We start from the raw sequence: 16138 nt of genomic DNA, 5'->3' as shown, positions 1-16138 counted from the left end.
TTACACTCCTGGCACTGAATTCTTTGTGCATACAGCTAAATCTTTTCCCTTTCACTCTCTATCCTTCATTTAAATTAAAGATGGATTACTTGCCCTTCCTCCCCACAGGTGTGTAATCCTGACCATCTTCTTCCATCCACTATGACTGTGATCTCTTCTATGACAGAATAAGTTCTAACAAGGGATTGTTAATAGCCTTACCTCCTGAGCACCTAACTGATAGCAACATTTTTTACTGTTAGCAGTCATTACTGTAATTATGAGTATGTGCTCATATCTGGTAGTTGTTATGCTGGGAAGAAGGCTGCTTTAAAGGTAAAACATAAAGAGATCTCATAAAAGTTTCATTATAAATATTTGTATACTGTGTAGTTTCTCAACTACTGAGACTATGAACAATGCTGACTGTAATTCTGCCAACATATGGCTGCATGCAGTGAGGTATGGGACTGTATCACTGTGGTACTTCCAGGACTAATTTCACTGCAGTGAGGAACTTTTCTTTCTTAATCTTCTTTGTTCAAGATAGGGGATACACTGTCACAAATGGCTATGTTCTTCCCTTGATTGTTTCTACTTCATGCAGAATTTGAGTTATTTTTCTTTTCTTATTATTTAGGCTCCTTAAGTTAATTAAAGACCAATATAATTTTATTGTCTTTGACTTTTTATGGTGTTAAAATAAAAAGTAGGAAAAGTTCTCAACCTAGATAATGATTTTGATATTGATGCAATGTGTTTTATGAGGCTTCTGAGACAGATAACTACAATTCAATATCTCTTTAATCATTATTCTACAGCAATAGAACAGTAATTATTGTTTCAATACAATCAGATTTATGCAATCCTCTTTGATATTCTGGATGTCATAGAGATTTTATATCTCTAGATAAATAATTCTGAATTATTAGTGTTTTTTAATACGTTATCTCCTATGGTTAAATAATATTTTTATTATGAAATTATAATATAAATGGGGCAAGAATACACTTCAAAATACTTCAAAAACCTCCAGCTTATAATTTATATTTTTTGCAAGAAACGGCAATGTTGACCTCATGAATTCTCCAATTCCTGAGTATTTATAGCAACCTTCACTTTCTAAAAATCATGTACTGAATAGATATTTGATTAATAATGCAATAATACAAAACACAACGGTTACACTCTGGACTAAGCTATCAACTGCCCAGAGTGGTTACATTTTTATTTAAGACTTTTTTAAAGCCTTTTGGTTCATTATAACCTCTAATTAGCATCCAGAGAAAGAGTCACACACTCTTCCCTAAGAGAAATTATTTTTAATTTAGTGAGAAAAATAAGCTACTTTGGCAAAAGCTTTTTACAGGAGTAAAATACAACCAAGAAAAAAGCATTTCACTAAAACATTCAGCACAAAGACCTATTCCACAGGAAATACCCACTAAAAACAGTCAATATATTAACTTCAGTAAAACACAATTCTTCGGTTTTGAGTTACCCACAAGAGAAGGAAAAGAATAAAAGAAAACAGATTGTGGTAAAGAAAGTGGTAAAGAAAGTGGTAAAGAAAGAGAGAAGGAGAGAGAGGAAAGGATGCACACACACACACAGTGAGTTGGTTCTGACCCATATCAATAATTCAGTGAGATTTGGATCCTGGATCTCACAACAATGCAAATCAAATTTAAGAAATAAAATTACAGATAGTAAACTATTTCCTTCTTTGGCAGAATGACATTCTGTAGTTGCAGGATGTCATAGTTTGTATCTCTATAATCAATATGTTTAGCAATGTTTGCAATGACTTTTGATACTGTAAATATAGTTGCCTACTTTTAGCAACCAACAGGTGCATGAGTTGCCTATGATTCTATTGGCTTACCTATATGTGATGTATATATGAATATTTAGAGGATTAAAAATAATTTTTCTAAAGAGTTACTGATGTGGCATGAGCAGCATTTGTTGGAGTGATTAGACATATTATGTACGTCATTGTGAACTGACTCAGAATGAGTCTAGAACTGTTAACCTCCCACTTTTATGTAATTCAACAATTAAACAACATAAAAATTACATTAATTCTTTCCTTTTCCTCCCAACCCTGTTGTGTTCCAGTTCTGTAAACACATGTTGAAATGGAATGAATCTTATCCAGAAATTTCAGATGCAGTAATTTCCAAGAGTAGTCACTCTTTAAGGCTTAACAGGCCTTCACAGTATTGCTCATAATAAGGGTTTGCAATTTTTTTAAAACCAGATTACAATCACCATGTGTGATTTGAAGCAAAAGACTCAATTTAAGGTGAAGAGGAAAGTGTAGCTTTCTTTGCTTCAAATTACTTTAATCATTATCTGTGGGATGGCCATTTTTATCAATGATAAATATAACACTGATAGTGGATGTAAAGAAGTATGTTCCTTCACCTGCATATTGCATATACTCTTGGATAATCTTAAAGTATATTTTTGCATCAGATGTGTTGATGCCTTTAAAAGAGAGATAACTTTACAACAAACTGTTCTTTCACACCATGATTTTTAATGGGCTCCTGTTGCAAACAAATAGGAAGGGGGTTTTTTATCATATCTCTTGCTGATTATTAAGAATTTGACCCCATCTGCAGAGAGTCCAGGTTACCGGGGATTAGGTAACTGAAGACTGCAGACAGTACAAAGGCTATACTGATTACTAAAAATTTGTTTAACTGAAAGCCATGATAGTTTCTTAAAAATTTGTATGGCAATAAACTAGGTTAACTGCTAGAAATCATAGGTAACAATTAGCTATGCTGATAACTAAATTTTTTGTGTAACAATAAAGCTCTAATTATAAGTGCAACCCTGTAACCATTCCTCATTCTATGAAGGATCCTTAAAAGAACCTGCCTGTCCCTGTAGTGTTGGGTGACAGTGCTCACAAGCTAGAGGAAGAGCCACTAGTGGTATGCATTCCCACTGATTTATGCCAATACTTATTGTTAAGTTTTTCCTTCAACATCAATGCCCAAAGCTTCAGCTTCTGCTATGTGTTTGTGAGCTTTCTGATTCCATAGAAAAATCTCTCCTGCAGCTACCTTACGGCACAGTCTTTTGTTCCTTCCCAAGAATTAGTTGGTTTATTTTGAATTTAAATATGCATCTAAGTGACAGGAATCATTTGGTTCCCAACATGTTCTGCTCTCAGTTCTGTCTCCTTTGGTACATGGGAACTGTCACAGAGGATCAAAGTAAAGCTAAACATCAGCTGCACCTGAAAGAGGAAGAAACGTTTCAGTAGGCATTGAATTTTACATATTGCAAGAAAATGCTGGAAATCTCAGTGTAGGGATTTATACGTACTGTACAAAATTTGTTGTATTACTTCCAAAACTTTGGATATTACTGTTCCCCACCCTTTTCTAAGGCTTGATCTCATTAAGATTTTGACCTCAAATTTATGCATTCCACAAGTTAACATTGGATTACAGGACATTTTCAGTGGTTATGGTTTTCCATCACATGCTTTGTCTTGCTTTGTGCTACCATGTGGTGAGGTTTGTTCTGTTCCTCACATATTTCCTCTCTTAACTTACCTCTTTTAGTATTTCATGCTTTACCAGCAGCTTTGGGCTTGTTCCCTCCTTTCACTAAATCTGCCCACATGTGTGAGGTAGGTTGCAAACCTTATGGTCTGGCACAGTGAATTTTATGACATGGATCTAGACTTCTTTCTCAGGTTATAATTGCTACATCAAAACCAGCATCAGTGCTGTATAACACACCTATTCCTCTTTGTTCCAGAAAAAAAAGTAATTAAATGCATGTATTTCAAAATGAACTTATTTGTTTTGAGCTGGAATAGAAGAAGAGAGGAAGGTCCTGGTCTCTCTAGAGAAGAGGTAGACACTGTCCATATGTTGTCCAACTTAATCTCACACACTAGCCTTACCCTTACCCAAATGATGACTGGGATTTGGAGAAACTAGCAGGGATTGCTGTAACTGGACTTAAGGGCTTCAGAATCACGTAGATTAGAAGGGACCTAAAGAGATCTTCTGATCCAAACCCCTGCTCAAAGCAGGTCCAGTTGGAACAGCTAATAAGGGCTGTGTCCAGTGAAGCTCTGAGAACCTCCACAGCTTTTCAGAGCAGCATGAACCAGTATTTGGCCACTCCTAAAGTGACATTTTTCCCGCTCCAACTGAGTTGAAATTTTCCATGTTTTTGCCTGTGAATGTTGCCTCTTGTACCTCCACTGGGTGTAGTATGTCTGGGAATAGTTTGGCTCTGGCTGCTCTGCAACATTCCTTGCAGATGGCAATAAGACCTTTCTGAGCCTTGTCTTCTGCTAGCTGAAAAAACCCATCTCTCTGCCTCTCCTCCTATGCCCTGTGCTCCAGTCCCTGTGCTCACAGTGCTCCTCAGGCATTTCATAGATCTGTTTTTCCCTTGTACTGGGGAGCCCAGGGCTAGACCTAGCACTCTTGGTGTCTCACCAGAGCTGAGTAGAGGGAGGAATCACCTCCCTCAGCCTGCTGGATGTGCTCTTTCTGATGCAGCTCAGGAGGCTGCTGATCTTTGCTGCAAGAGCATATTGCTGGCTCGTGTTGAGCTTGTCCACAACAACCCAAAGGTGTTTTTTCTGCTCTGCTGCTCTTTAGTCAGTTGGTCTACAGCCTGTACTTCTGCATGGAGTTGATATCCCAGCTGCAGGACTTTGTTTTTGCTTTACTTGAGCTTCACGAAGTTCCCATCAGCGTACAGCCCATCAAGTTCCCCTGAACAGGAGCCCTGGCCTTCATCTTACTGACAACTTCACCAAATTTGGCTTTGACTGCAAACCTGCTGCAAGTAGAAATATTCCAGTTAATTACAGTTATGGTAAGAGGGATAAGATAAGGACAGACCAAGGATCAGATCTAGGCTAGGGTCACAGTGTAGGCATAACCACTTCTAAATGTATCTTTATTGGGTTACTGTGGAAAATTTCCTCAGCCCTCATCTGTGCCGCTTTCTTGCTTACTCAGTTGAAGGCTAAAGTTTATGTTTCTGTTGTCAAATTAATCTCCACCTGTTCAGCTTGGCTTTCACACAGTTCACTTAATTGAAATGATCTTTTTCTAAATTTTACACTGACCTTTTAACTAAGCTTGCTGTTTCTTCTTTATTGTAATTGTCCTTTCAGCCACCTTTTATAAACACTCTCTGAGGTTAGTACTCAATGTTCTTTTCAATGGTTTCTCTGAAGGGGTGGCTATGAAAAGATGTAAGGGATGCGAGCAGTAATTATAACTGAGGAAAAATGAGCAGAAAACTCCAAAGCATCCAGTATTTTTGGGTGTCCTTGTTTGTACCAGAACAGGTAGCTCAAACTAACATATGTATTATGGAAACTACCTAATTCTGAAAATTCAAGCCATTTGGAAATCTGGTGGGTATATTGAATTATCTCATAGCATGCCAGGCAAAAAATTTTAACACGCCTAGAGATTCAACAAGCTTTTCTTGTCTCTTCTGAGCCTTCAGAATGCATGTGTCATGCATTAAAATCTCATTTGGGTTTTAATGCTGTTATAGACTTTCTTTTAAATTGCTTATGAAAGATACTCATTGCAATTGAATCATTAAAGTGGACTTTTTATTAAGAATTGTGTCAGGTCATTGGTTTTACATCAGAAGCTCTTTTCCTGCAACGTCAGTGCTACATCTTTCATAACAATAAAGTATTCAGAATAGAGTCAGATCTTGTATCCAGAATGAAGGCTTAGCCCATGCAGAGATGGATAACTGTTTCCTGCTTTTCTTCATTGTACTACCAAAAAAACTGCAGCAACATTTGTGTATTCAGAATTTTCAAAGTATTTCTACTTAGCTTTACATACCAACACTTCAGATGGAAAAGAAAAAAAAAAAAAAGAAAAAGCTTTATTAATACTTTACTATTTGGCCTCACTAGAAAATTGAGGCAAAATCCTCTGATTCATGAGAGTTAAGATACTGTATGTCAGAAGCATACAAACCCCCCACCCTTTTTAAACTCTGCTGCAAGAGGACTTTTCTGAGCCTGGTAAGGCAAAAAGATCATGTGTCTTTTAAGAGAAATTCAATAAAACAGTCAAGTACACCTCTGTTCATATAATCCCCAAACGCTTCTAGATGGATAATCTGTCATTATTCCCTGCTGCTGGTAGAGAATTCCTTGTCGTAGTAGCCTGTGATGGCATTCATCTCACCCACTAACTAGACAGGTTCATCTGAGCTTGTTGTTATAAGGTCTGTTTATAGTCAGCAGAAAGAAATGTGCTGTAAACTCCATTTCATCTGATGTATTTTAGGTGACATATAATCAATCATTTTTGGAAGAACTTATTTGTAAAGAAAGCACTAGGCAACTAGTCTAGGTGTAGCTAAGGTAGGTATCGCATCAGATGAGTCCCATCTTTAACTGCTATTATGCAATAATTAATTGGTTTTGCATATATCTAGAACATTAAGTAGACCTGCTTTGAGTGCATTTTGGCTATGGAAACCTCCATTTCACGCAATTTCAGCTTCCTCTACATGTGAAAACTGTTTTTATATTTAAATGTGAAATGTCTTACATGACTGGCACCTGAAAATTTAGTTCCTAGCCTAAATAAGGGGCATAGATCCAAACCACCCCGGACATGTTGTTACTTAAAATTATATATGAATAATTGACAGTCAGTTCACAACTTCCCAGTCTTCAAACTTCTCATTTTAAGTAAAGTCTCTTTTATTTTATCTTCAAGGTTTTTTTAAGAACGCTGTTGCAAGAAGGAAAACTTTCAGGTACAGCACAGACAGAGAGGAATTTTCCATCTTGTTGAAATTCTGAACAAATATAAGCAGCAATACTGGGTGATCGTCTACTCACTCTAATGAAAACTCACTAAGGTATGCTGTAGGAGGTTTGTATACCTTGTTTTAAAGATCCAATAAAGAGCAGAAAAGGTCTTTATTTTTGACATAGAAGATCACATTGAACAATCCAAGTATTGATTCCATTCTAGGATATTTGCAAGGTGGCCTCTACTGTGGACCACTGAATCACTGAATGTGGTTCCAATTCAGTGGGTACAATACATTTCCGTGTTCTTGAGCTCTTCCACATTTCTTTTTCTCTACAAAACAATTAGGAGATTTTTGGATTTCGTACAAAATTCTCCCTGGTTTTACAATATTTTTCTGCTTTTGAAAAATCCACATAACTAAGGTAATTAAGAAAAGGCATTGCTTTTGATGAAACAATATTAAGTATTCATTACCGAGTGAAAGTCCTTTTAATTTACTATCCATTAATATTAACAGATGTTGTGCTCTGAGTCTTTTGAAGTTATTTCTCTCTGGTTTTGTTACTGAAGGAGAAAGCAATTTAGAACAGTTTGTGCTTGGGAGACTAGAAGTGAAAGAAATCAGATACTAATGAGTCTTCCTTTTCAGACTGTGAGGCTATGTGGGAAACAGCCCGAGCTGAAGTGCAGCAGAAGAGGCGGAGTGGAAGAATCCATGAGTCAGAGAACTAAGCTGCCCTATGTCCCCTTTTACAGATGTTAAAGATGTTGTTTCTTTCACTCAGCTTGCATGTAACTATTCTAGAAGGAAAACAAAAGCAAACTGTTGATGCTGTCGTGAGCAGCTTTATCCAAACCTGCATCCATGAGTTAAACTGAGATCCTGGCATAAGCTGAGATAGTCAACAACAGACCAGAGCAAGCAGTCAGGGTTTCTGGAGACCAATAGCTCAGTTTGATCATTTCTAGAGAAGCCTTCCCCTTAACCTAGTTAAACTAGTTAAAAATATTTACCTTTCAGTATTCAAGGGTTATTTCTGGAGTTCATGACTGGTTATAAGTGAGATAAGGCACCTAAAAGACTTCAGAGAAATTGTGCTTCCAAACAGACTGCAGAATTGTCACTGAGGACTGGATTCATGCCCTATCTTAGGCGCAGCCATTCTCGCTTTGCTATGCAGCCAACAGGGAGAGGTGAGCCCCCAGGTCCTGACACAGGTCTTTGTTGGACCCTCCTGAAAACCAGATGTTTTCTATTCCAGTGTTTTCTATTCTTTTTCTATAAAAGGAGACCAGAGTGACTGGCTTTCTAGTTGAAGTTGATTGGAATGAATCCTGGCCTAAATAATTTATTTGGCTTACTATATAAATGTGCATTTTATGTTCCACTGAATTTTGAGCTATAAAAGTAATTTTTCTTAATAATATAAGGTGTACTGTAATGAATGAAACATAATCCTGAAGAATTGCTTAGAATATGGCCATTTGTTTTCTGGTAACAGCCTGTGGGTCTTGGTAATGGCTGCAGGATGTCCTTATTACTGTTCAGTGAGAAAATGCTGGCAGGCATGACCGCTCATGACAGTAAAGACAGACAACCATAATTTTAAAAAGCCTTTAGAAACATCTGACAAATATGCATGTGTGTCTTTAAGTCTATAAATAATCATGACACCAGTAGTATTTCCGCGTTCATTCCTTAAGGATTGTAGCTGCTGACTGCAGATGCAGAATTCTTGTTTCTCTTCTGTATAAAATTAATTAGCATTTTTATATACCTATTTTATCTTCTCAGGGTAATTATCAAGTCATGCTGCTGCATATATATTTAGCACCACATACTTCAGTTGGAAACATATGGAAAAAACAGTATGGATAAATACAAAGATAATTGTTTCTTTGGCATTTGTTTCCAAATGGATATAAGCAATGGATGTACCTCTATAAATTATTTTTGTTTTAATTCTTTTTTTTCTGGAGTCCTGTATTACTTTAATTATTGTTTTCTGGAAGCTATATAACTCTTCTGGCATGAATAACAGTGGCATGAGGTTTTCACAGATGTCTCATAATGTCAGACTAAGCCTTCCTATGCAAGTAATTATACCACTTTTGTACTGCTTTTCACCAGCATCAACTTCTCTGTTAATCTTTGCACCCGTTTTTGTTCTGGCACCACCTTGACATATTGTTCTCTCTCTCTTAAAATGCTTATATGCAGTCAGTTGAAACTCCTGACAACTACAACTGATGGTAAGTTCAAATACTAGGAGTCACATGCATCTTACAGCTGTCTTTTCTTGCTACTTGACCCTGATTTCCTTTGGAAAAGGGCATCTCAGCACTGCTGAAGTGAAGGTGACTGTTCTATCTGGTATATTTCAGATTGAAAAGAGAGCCTAAAACAAATTTCCAAATTTCATAATGTTAAAAAAATAAAAAATTTTTAGAGTTGATGAAAATATTTTATTTTGACAAAAATGCTCTGATTGTTGACAATTTCAAATGTTATGCTACAGTATTACACTCAAAATAAAACAAAATTCTAAAATAATTTTATAAGAAAATGACAAAATATTTTGACAGTTGCTGAACATTTTCCCTGTTCTCTCCACAAAAAATTGCAACAGAATCTACAGGATTTCCTTATTTGTTACAATTATATTTTTCAGTGAAAAAAATATTCCAGCTAAACTTTTTTCCAGCTAACTCTAGCCCAAATTGAAGAGAAATATGTGAAAAGCCACTCTCTATCAGTAAAAAATATGAAAAATTAATTCATTATATAACTTGGAAATAAGCAAGTGGAGCTGCCAAAGACATCTGAAATCACTTTATAGTCAAGATCTATGTCAGAAGTCCAGGAAGAAAAAGTTTCCTTGCTACTCAGGCAGAAATCCAACACGAAACTGCTACAGAAGACATCTCTTCATGTCCATATTAAATGCTTTGGAGAGCATTTGGAGTAAATGTACTTTACGCTGTGTTATTCACTGGACATATTTAATCAGGGATTGGCATAGTGCAGGTCTTGGGACATTTGAAATTTTATGGAATAGTCTTGGACCAGGTGTGGTGGACATTGCATGAGAAGTTTGCTTGCATGCCCTGCACTGCATGTTTTCTGTTTGGCAGGGAGTGAATTGGCTCAGTGGGTGCCAATGCGCTCAGATATCAAAGTAGGAGAATGAGTCCAGTGAATTTCCTGGCATACCATATGGCAGCTGTCCTAGTATATGGTGTCTGTACTGTTTTGTGAAGCTTTCAGTTCCAGGTTTACCATCTCACCTAGCTCATGCTGGAGGACAAACAGAGACTGTGCAGAGCTGGAGATCAGGTAGCCACAAAAGAGGCCAAGTTCTGTTGCAAGGATGTTGTAGTGAAATCTCAAGCCATTCCTCTCTTAAATCCATCACTGTTGAGTCAGGCAGGGAAGATTGAAGGCCACAATGCAGGAGTCCCAAGCAGGAGGTTTGCAACTGTCCCGTGCAAAAGATTGGGGGGAAATTCGCCCAACCCTTAGAGAAATATTTTCTTGACCCATAGAGATTTATTTGTCTGTTAATGTCCCAGGGAAAATGAAACCATTTATGTCTGACCCAGACTGTCAGGTATCCCATGAGGAAACTCTTCACTGAACAGATTCATTGGAGGGCTGAGCCAACACTGTAAGGGAGACTCCTCAACAGGCCTTCCAAAATGTTATTCTACCACCAGCAGACTGTCAGCACCTTATTAAGGACTCACTCTAACAGAATAACACTCTTTATTAATACAAATTGTGAGAGGTTAATAGGGTTTGTAGGTCATCAGTGAGAATGTCTAACTTCAAAAATGTATTTAAAGCAATCCAATAATACTATAAAGCAAGTACAAGCATAAGCTCTAATACAAAACAACTTACCAATGTATTATATAGCTAAGCACTAGTCCTGAGCATCTAGCATCATTCTAAGTAGCATTTAGGGTGCTCCTGCCTGCAGGGTGTTTGTGAAGGGAGGCTGCAACGCCTTCACACTACTCCCCTTTCAGTTGCATCCCCTGTACCAGGTCCTAATCAGTGTTTAGGGAACATTTGTGGGGCATATTGACTGTGTTCCACCAGGGAAGTAGCAGCTGAGTTTCCTCTGTAATTGTTATTCTCCTTTAATTTTTAACCCTATCCATTATTCCACACCAACCACTAATTCTTCAATGTTGTGCCATCAATATTAGTCACACCGATGTTGCATCTAGTGAAATTCCACTTTCTCTTTGCAGTGGCTTTGAAATGGTCACACTGCTGTTCACTTTTTAACATCTTCTGTGAGTTTTTAACTTCCCAGAAGGGGAGGTGCTATCTCAGGGCACAGAACCTAAAAAATCAGGACCTAAGTGTGGCATTTCACATTGCTGAAAAGTGTCTGATTTCCCTTGGAGTTCTTTACTGTGGTGGAGGGCTAGGAGTGGCCCAGGTCATTGCTCCTTTCGTCATGAGACTGCACTTTCAGATTGTCTGTGATGGGTTACACTTGCTACCTAGCTAACTGTATTCACAGATTTCTCACTTTGACACATTAGAAAGCTGTGAAAAAATAATTAATCTTTTACACAGAGTCGTATTTTTCAGCTATTCTTACCTGAGGGACATTTAGGAGTGAGTATGCTTCATGCAGTCTGGAGTACTCTAGGCTCAATATAAACCCACACTAGCTTGTCATTTGGTCCTAATCTGTTGTTATTTTCAAGAGGTTGAGATTTAAATGGCTATCAAACAAATATCTACTTAAGTGTGTACTGAGCACTTTTCAGGCTCCATTGACTGCACTGAGTAGCAATCCATTCAGACTAATAGGTGCTTGGACAGCTAGTGCACACACAGGAAACTAATTTCAGATGCCCTCATTCCAAACTGGATCTCACCCAGAGTGTTTTTCAATAGCACATCTTCACATCGTTCAGCTTCCCCGCCAATGCTCTGGTTCTTTATGTTTGTTAGAACAGATCAGTCACTACCAGATTAGTGCCCTGTGGTCTAAACAGGGACAAAATGGCAACAGCTCTTGACACATTTTGGATTTGATCTATCTGTAACTATTATAAGCCTTGCTGCTGCTTTAAACATCCTTATCTCACCTACAAAAAAAAAAAAAATTGTACTAACAGACCACTGATAGTGATCAGACGGACAAAGTGGCAGACAATATTTACATAAAATGGAATTTTTCTTCATACGTTTTATATTTGTATAATAATTCTCTATCTCCTTGGGTCTGAAAGGAGATAATGGATGGAATCAAAAGGCCAATATCTTTTACTTGAATTTGGTTGAATTTGAGTCAAGCAAAAGGGGGAGATGAAGTCTGAGTTAAATTGTCAACTTCTCCGTTAAACTAATGGGTGTGAGATGTTTATGTTTGCATATGCATCTTAGGTTTTGAAGAATTAGGTTTGGAAAGAGGATAATGGGCAGAGGTTGGTAACTTGAGGGACCCTTCTTTGGCAGCAGTTAACATCACAATAAATGCTCTTATCTCTTAAAAAAGGTTTATGAATAATTTAAGGATGTTTCATAATGATGGCACTTCAGAAACCAAGGAAATGAATATACATCTCACTAAGTGTTCATTTATGGCCATATTATCTCTGTGTCTGTGATCCAACACATTCTAGTAACCCAAGGGGTTTCCTACATGAAGAGTTTCCTATGCAGTAATTATCTGGGGCAAAATTGTGTGATATAAGGATGAAAGCAAACTGTTCCAGTGTTTGACCACTTGCACAGTAAAACAACAACAACAAAAAAAAGCAAAACAAAACCCAAATTAAATCCCTCTGGTTTTATTTATGTTTAGATAGAATTTTCTGCATTCTGTAGATATTGTCTGTTGTCCTTCCCACTGAGAAGTGCCTGGTTCCATCTTTTTTACTATTTCCCCTCAAGTATTTATACCTGATAAGATTCTCCTGAGCCTTCTCTTCTTCAGGTTGAATACTCCCAGCTCTCTCAGTCTCTCCTCATATGTCAGATGTTCTCGTACCTTAATCATCCCCATGGCTTCTGATGGACTCAGAAGTGCGCCCAGGTCTCTCTTGCACTGGAGAGCTCAGAATGGGATCCAGCACTCCAGATTGTCTCATCAGTGATAAACAGAGGGGAGGGATCACCTCCTTGACTTGCTGGCAATATTTTCTGTCATACAGCCCAGGATGCTATAGGCCTTCTTTGATAAAAATGAGTATTGTTGGCTCAAGGTCACCTTCTTGTGCACCAGGAGCATTGGGATATTTTCTGTTAATCTACTTTCCAGACAATTGGCTCCAGTCTACAATACTGCATGGGTTTCTTCCTCCCCAGGTGCAGGATTTTCCAGTACACTTGCTGAACTACCTCAGCAATGAAGTTCCTGTAAACTCACTTCTCCAGACCCTTGAGGTCCTTCTGAATGGCAGCACAATCCTCTGATGTATCAACCACTTCTAGTCTTGTGTACACTGCATCAAGGGTGATCTCATTCTCATCCTCCAGGTCATTTGTGAAGTTCTTGAATAGTATTGACCCATAACCACTAGTGACATGCTTTTGGACGGACTTTGTGCTGCTATCACAGCTTTTTAATAAACCTTACATTTCAGACATTTTCAATTTGTCTTAGCTGCAGAAGGCCCTCTCTCTAGATTTCACTATAGGTGGGTTTTTGCTTTTCTACTTGCACATACAGAGAGTGTCTCTGTATTCCTGCAAAGTCATCTCTCCCCACTTTCATCTCTACTGAGTTCCTTATTCATCCCTGTAGGTCTCCAGCTATCTTTGTTTGATTTCCTGCTCATCAGGATGGGCTACTCTTGAACATGTAGGAGGCAATCCTTAAAAATCAACCACCCTTCCTGGACCTCTCTTGTCTCTGGGATCATAACCCATATGATTCTTCCAAAAATTTCCCTGAAAAGACCAGAAGTATTGCCATACATAGGAGATATGAGTCTGAGTCAGACACAAAATGCCTATTGCAATATTCAGAAATTAGCAGACTACGTAGGATCCCTTTAAAAACTGCTAACTTGAAAAGGAAGTTATTATGGAACATGAAAACACTCAAGAGACAATATGATAGCTAAGATTGTCAGAAGAATCTTAATACTGCCTCTTAAAAAAACATATTTTCTGATAAATACTTATACAGTAAATACACCATCTCAAATTAATCAGTTTCATGTCTTAAGTATCCTAAATTGTAAAGCTTGGTATGTCACTTTAATATAAACTCTATAGAATTCATCAGTGTGAAATGTAGAGAATAAATTCCCTATGAACTATCCCACAGATACTTTAAGAAGTTGGAGGAAAAAAATGAGTAGAATTCTACTGGAGATATTAAAATGATGCAAACAAACTAAAAAAGGCACAGGAAAGGCAACAAAGCTGTTCCATGGGCTTGGAACCATTCCATAGAGAAAAAGTCTTAGCGTGGTTGGAGTCCTTGGCTTGGAAGAAAATGACTAAAGATATGACAGCTGACCATAAAGTCATAAAACACATGGAGATTCTGCATCTGAAATGCTGATTCTGTTTTTTCCAATCCGAAGTTAGGGACCACCCTCTGAGATTGATAAGATAAAGGAAGTAGTTTGCAAGCAGTGCATAATTACATCGTGGAATGGACTGTTAATGTTTTGGGTCACTGGATACTAGGGAGCTTAAAAATAAAAGCGAGAGAGAGAATATGTCTATTGATTAGTGGCCAGACTTCTTAGTTTGCCTCAGGAAGACCACAGACTTCTTCATACTAGGCCACTTAATATTTCTCCCAACTCTTACACCCCTCCTACAAACTTCTGCTATTTGCCGTATTGGGAGGTAGGAAACTGGGTCACAACGGCTTTTGTTTGATCCACCGTCGCACACCTTAGTTTCTTACAACTTTTACCTGGAGTCATGTACTTTTAAATTCAGTCTAAGCTGGAAAATGCTGTTTAGATTGTTCAGGAGCAATATTTCCTGTTCTATTGTATTGGATCTGTCTAGGATGGAGGTAACGTTCCCCATTGCAGTACTCATAGTGCTGTACTTTGTATTCGTAGCTAGAAGGGTGTTAATAACACACCAGCGTTTTGGTCACTGCTGAGCTGTGCTAGTGTAGCATCAAGTTAGCCTCTTCAACTTCCCCCATAAAGACCTGTGGGCTTGGGGGACAAGAGGTTTAGAGGGCACATAGCCAGGATAGAAGACCCAAACTGTCCAAAAGGCATATTCCATACTGTATGATCTTGTCCTGAGTAATAAAAGCTAAGAGAAAGGAGAAGGAGGGTAACATTCATTATAAAGACATTTGTCTTCCAAAGTAACTGCTGTGCATATTGGGGCTCTGCTTTCTAGGAAGTGACTGGACATCACCTTCTAGTGGGAAGTAGAGAATAAATCCTTTTTTTTTCTTTTTTTTTTTGCTTTTCTTTACTTCCATGTGCAGCCTTTGCTTTTCTTCATTAAACTGCTATTATCTTGAACCACAAGTTTTTAATCTTATACTCTCCTCCTTACCTGAGGAGGAAATGAATTGAAAGAAGATCTTGATAGGCACTTGGTTGGCAGCCAGGGTCAACCTAGGAGCCCTAGAGTGGGGATCTAGAGGAATTCAAAATAATGATGGTAATTGCAAAATGTACTGGGAGTATGGACTGGACATTGCCAGGCTCTGGAATTGTGGGGATTTTTTTTTTTTTGTAATTGTGATGGAAGGATGAGTTGTGAAGTGTGTGTAAACTGTCTTTAAAAAGTCTTCACAGGAGACTAACCTTCAAGGTATGCACTGGAGAACAGATTCTTAAATAAAGATAAGGCCAGCTTTTACATGTATGCAACAAGTGGCAGGTCTATTTACCAAAAGAGACCCTGATACAGGGAAGTGATGCTCCTTTAGATTTGTTTTTGGTCAGTAGCTAAGACATTAGAGAAAATTTAATTTTCTAGGAAAAGAAAATAAGTTAAATCTAATTTGCTTCAGTCTCAGTAAAATGCCTGATTTGACTGCTGTAAGAAAAATTATCAGGTTTTCTTAAGAAAGGGAAGCTGGCGGTTAGTAGAATAATGGAAAACTCAGGTTTTCACACAGAATACCAGATGAGCTCATACCAGTTACTGATGTCACAAACTTAAGAAGTGCTGTCACTTCAAAAGAGAACTGGGCTAGCATTCAGGAGGAAAGGGGTGACCTTGAGAAGTAAGGTAATTGAAGCAGTAAAGCACTCAGTAGAGCAAACCAAGATTTTATGCAGAAAACCTAAATCCCTGAAGATGAAACGTGATTTGTTTATATAGTTAGTTATTTGGTACATTACGTGCAATAGCTTGCAACAAATCTGAGACCTGCTCTGGTGCTCCT

The sequence above is a fragment of the Myiozetetes cayanensis genome, unplaced genomic scaffold, assembly GCF_022539395.1.
Source record: "Myiozetetes cayanensis isolate MyiCay16 unplaced genomic scaffold, myiCay2020 scf2-11, whole genome shotgun sequence".
NCBI classification, from domain to species: Eukaryota; Metazoa; Chordata; class Aves; order Passeriformes; family Tyrannidae; genus Myiozetetes; species Myiozetetes cayanensis.
The sequence above is the reverse complement of the archived record's forward strand: the minus strand, read 5'-3'. Positions refer to the sequence as shown.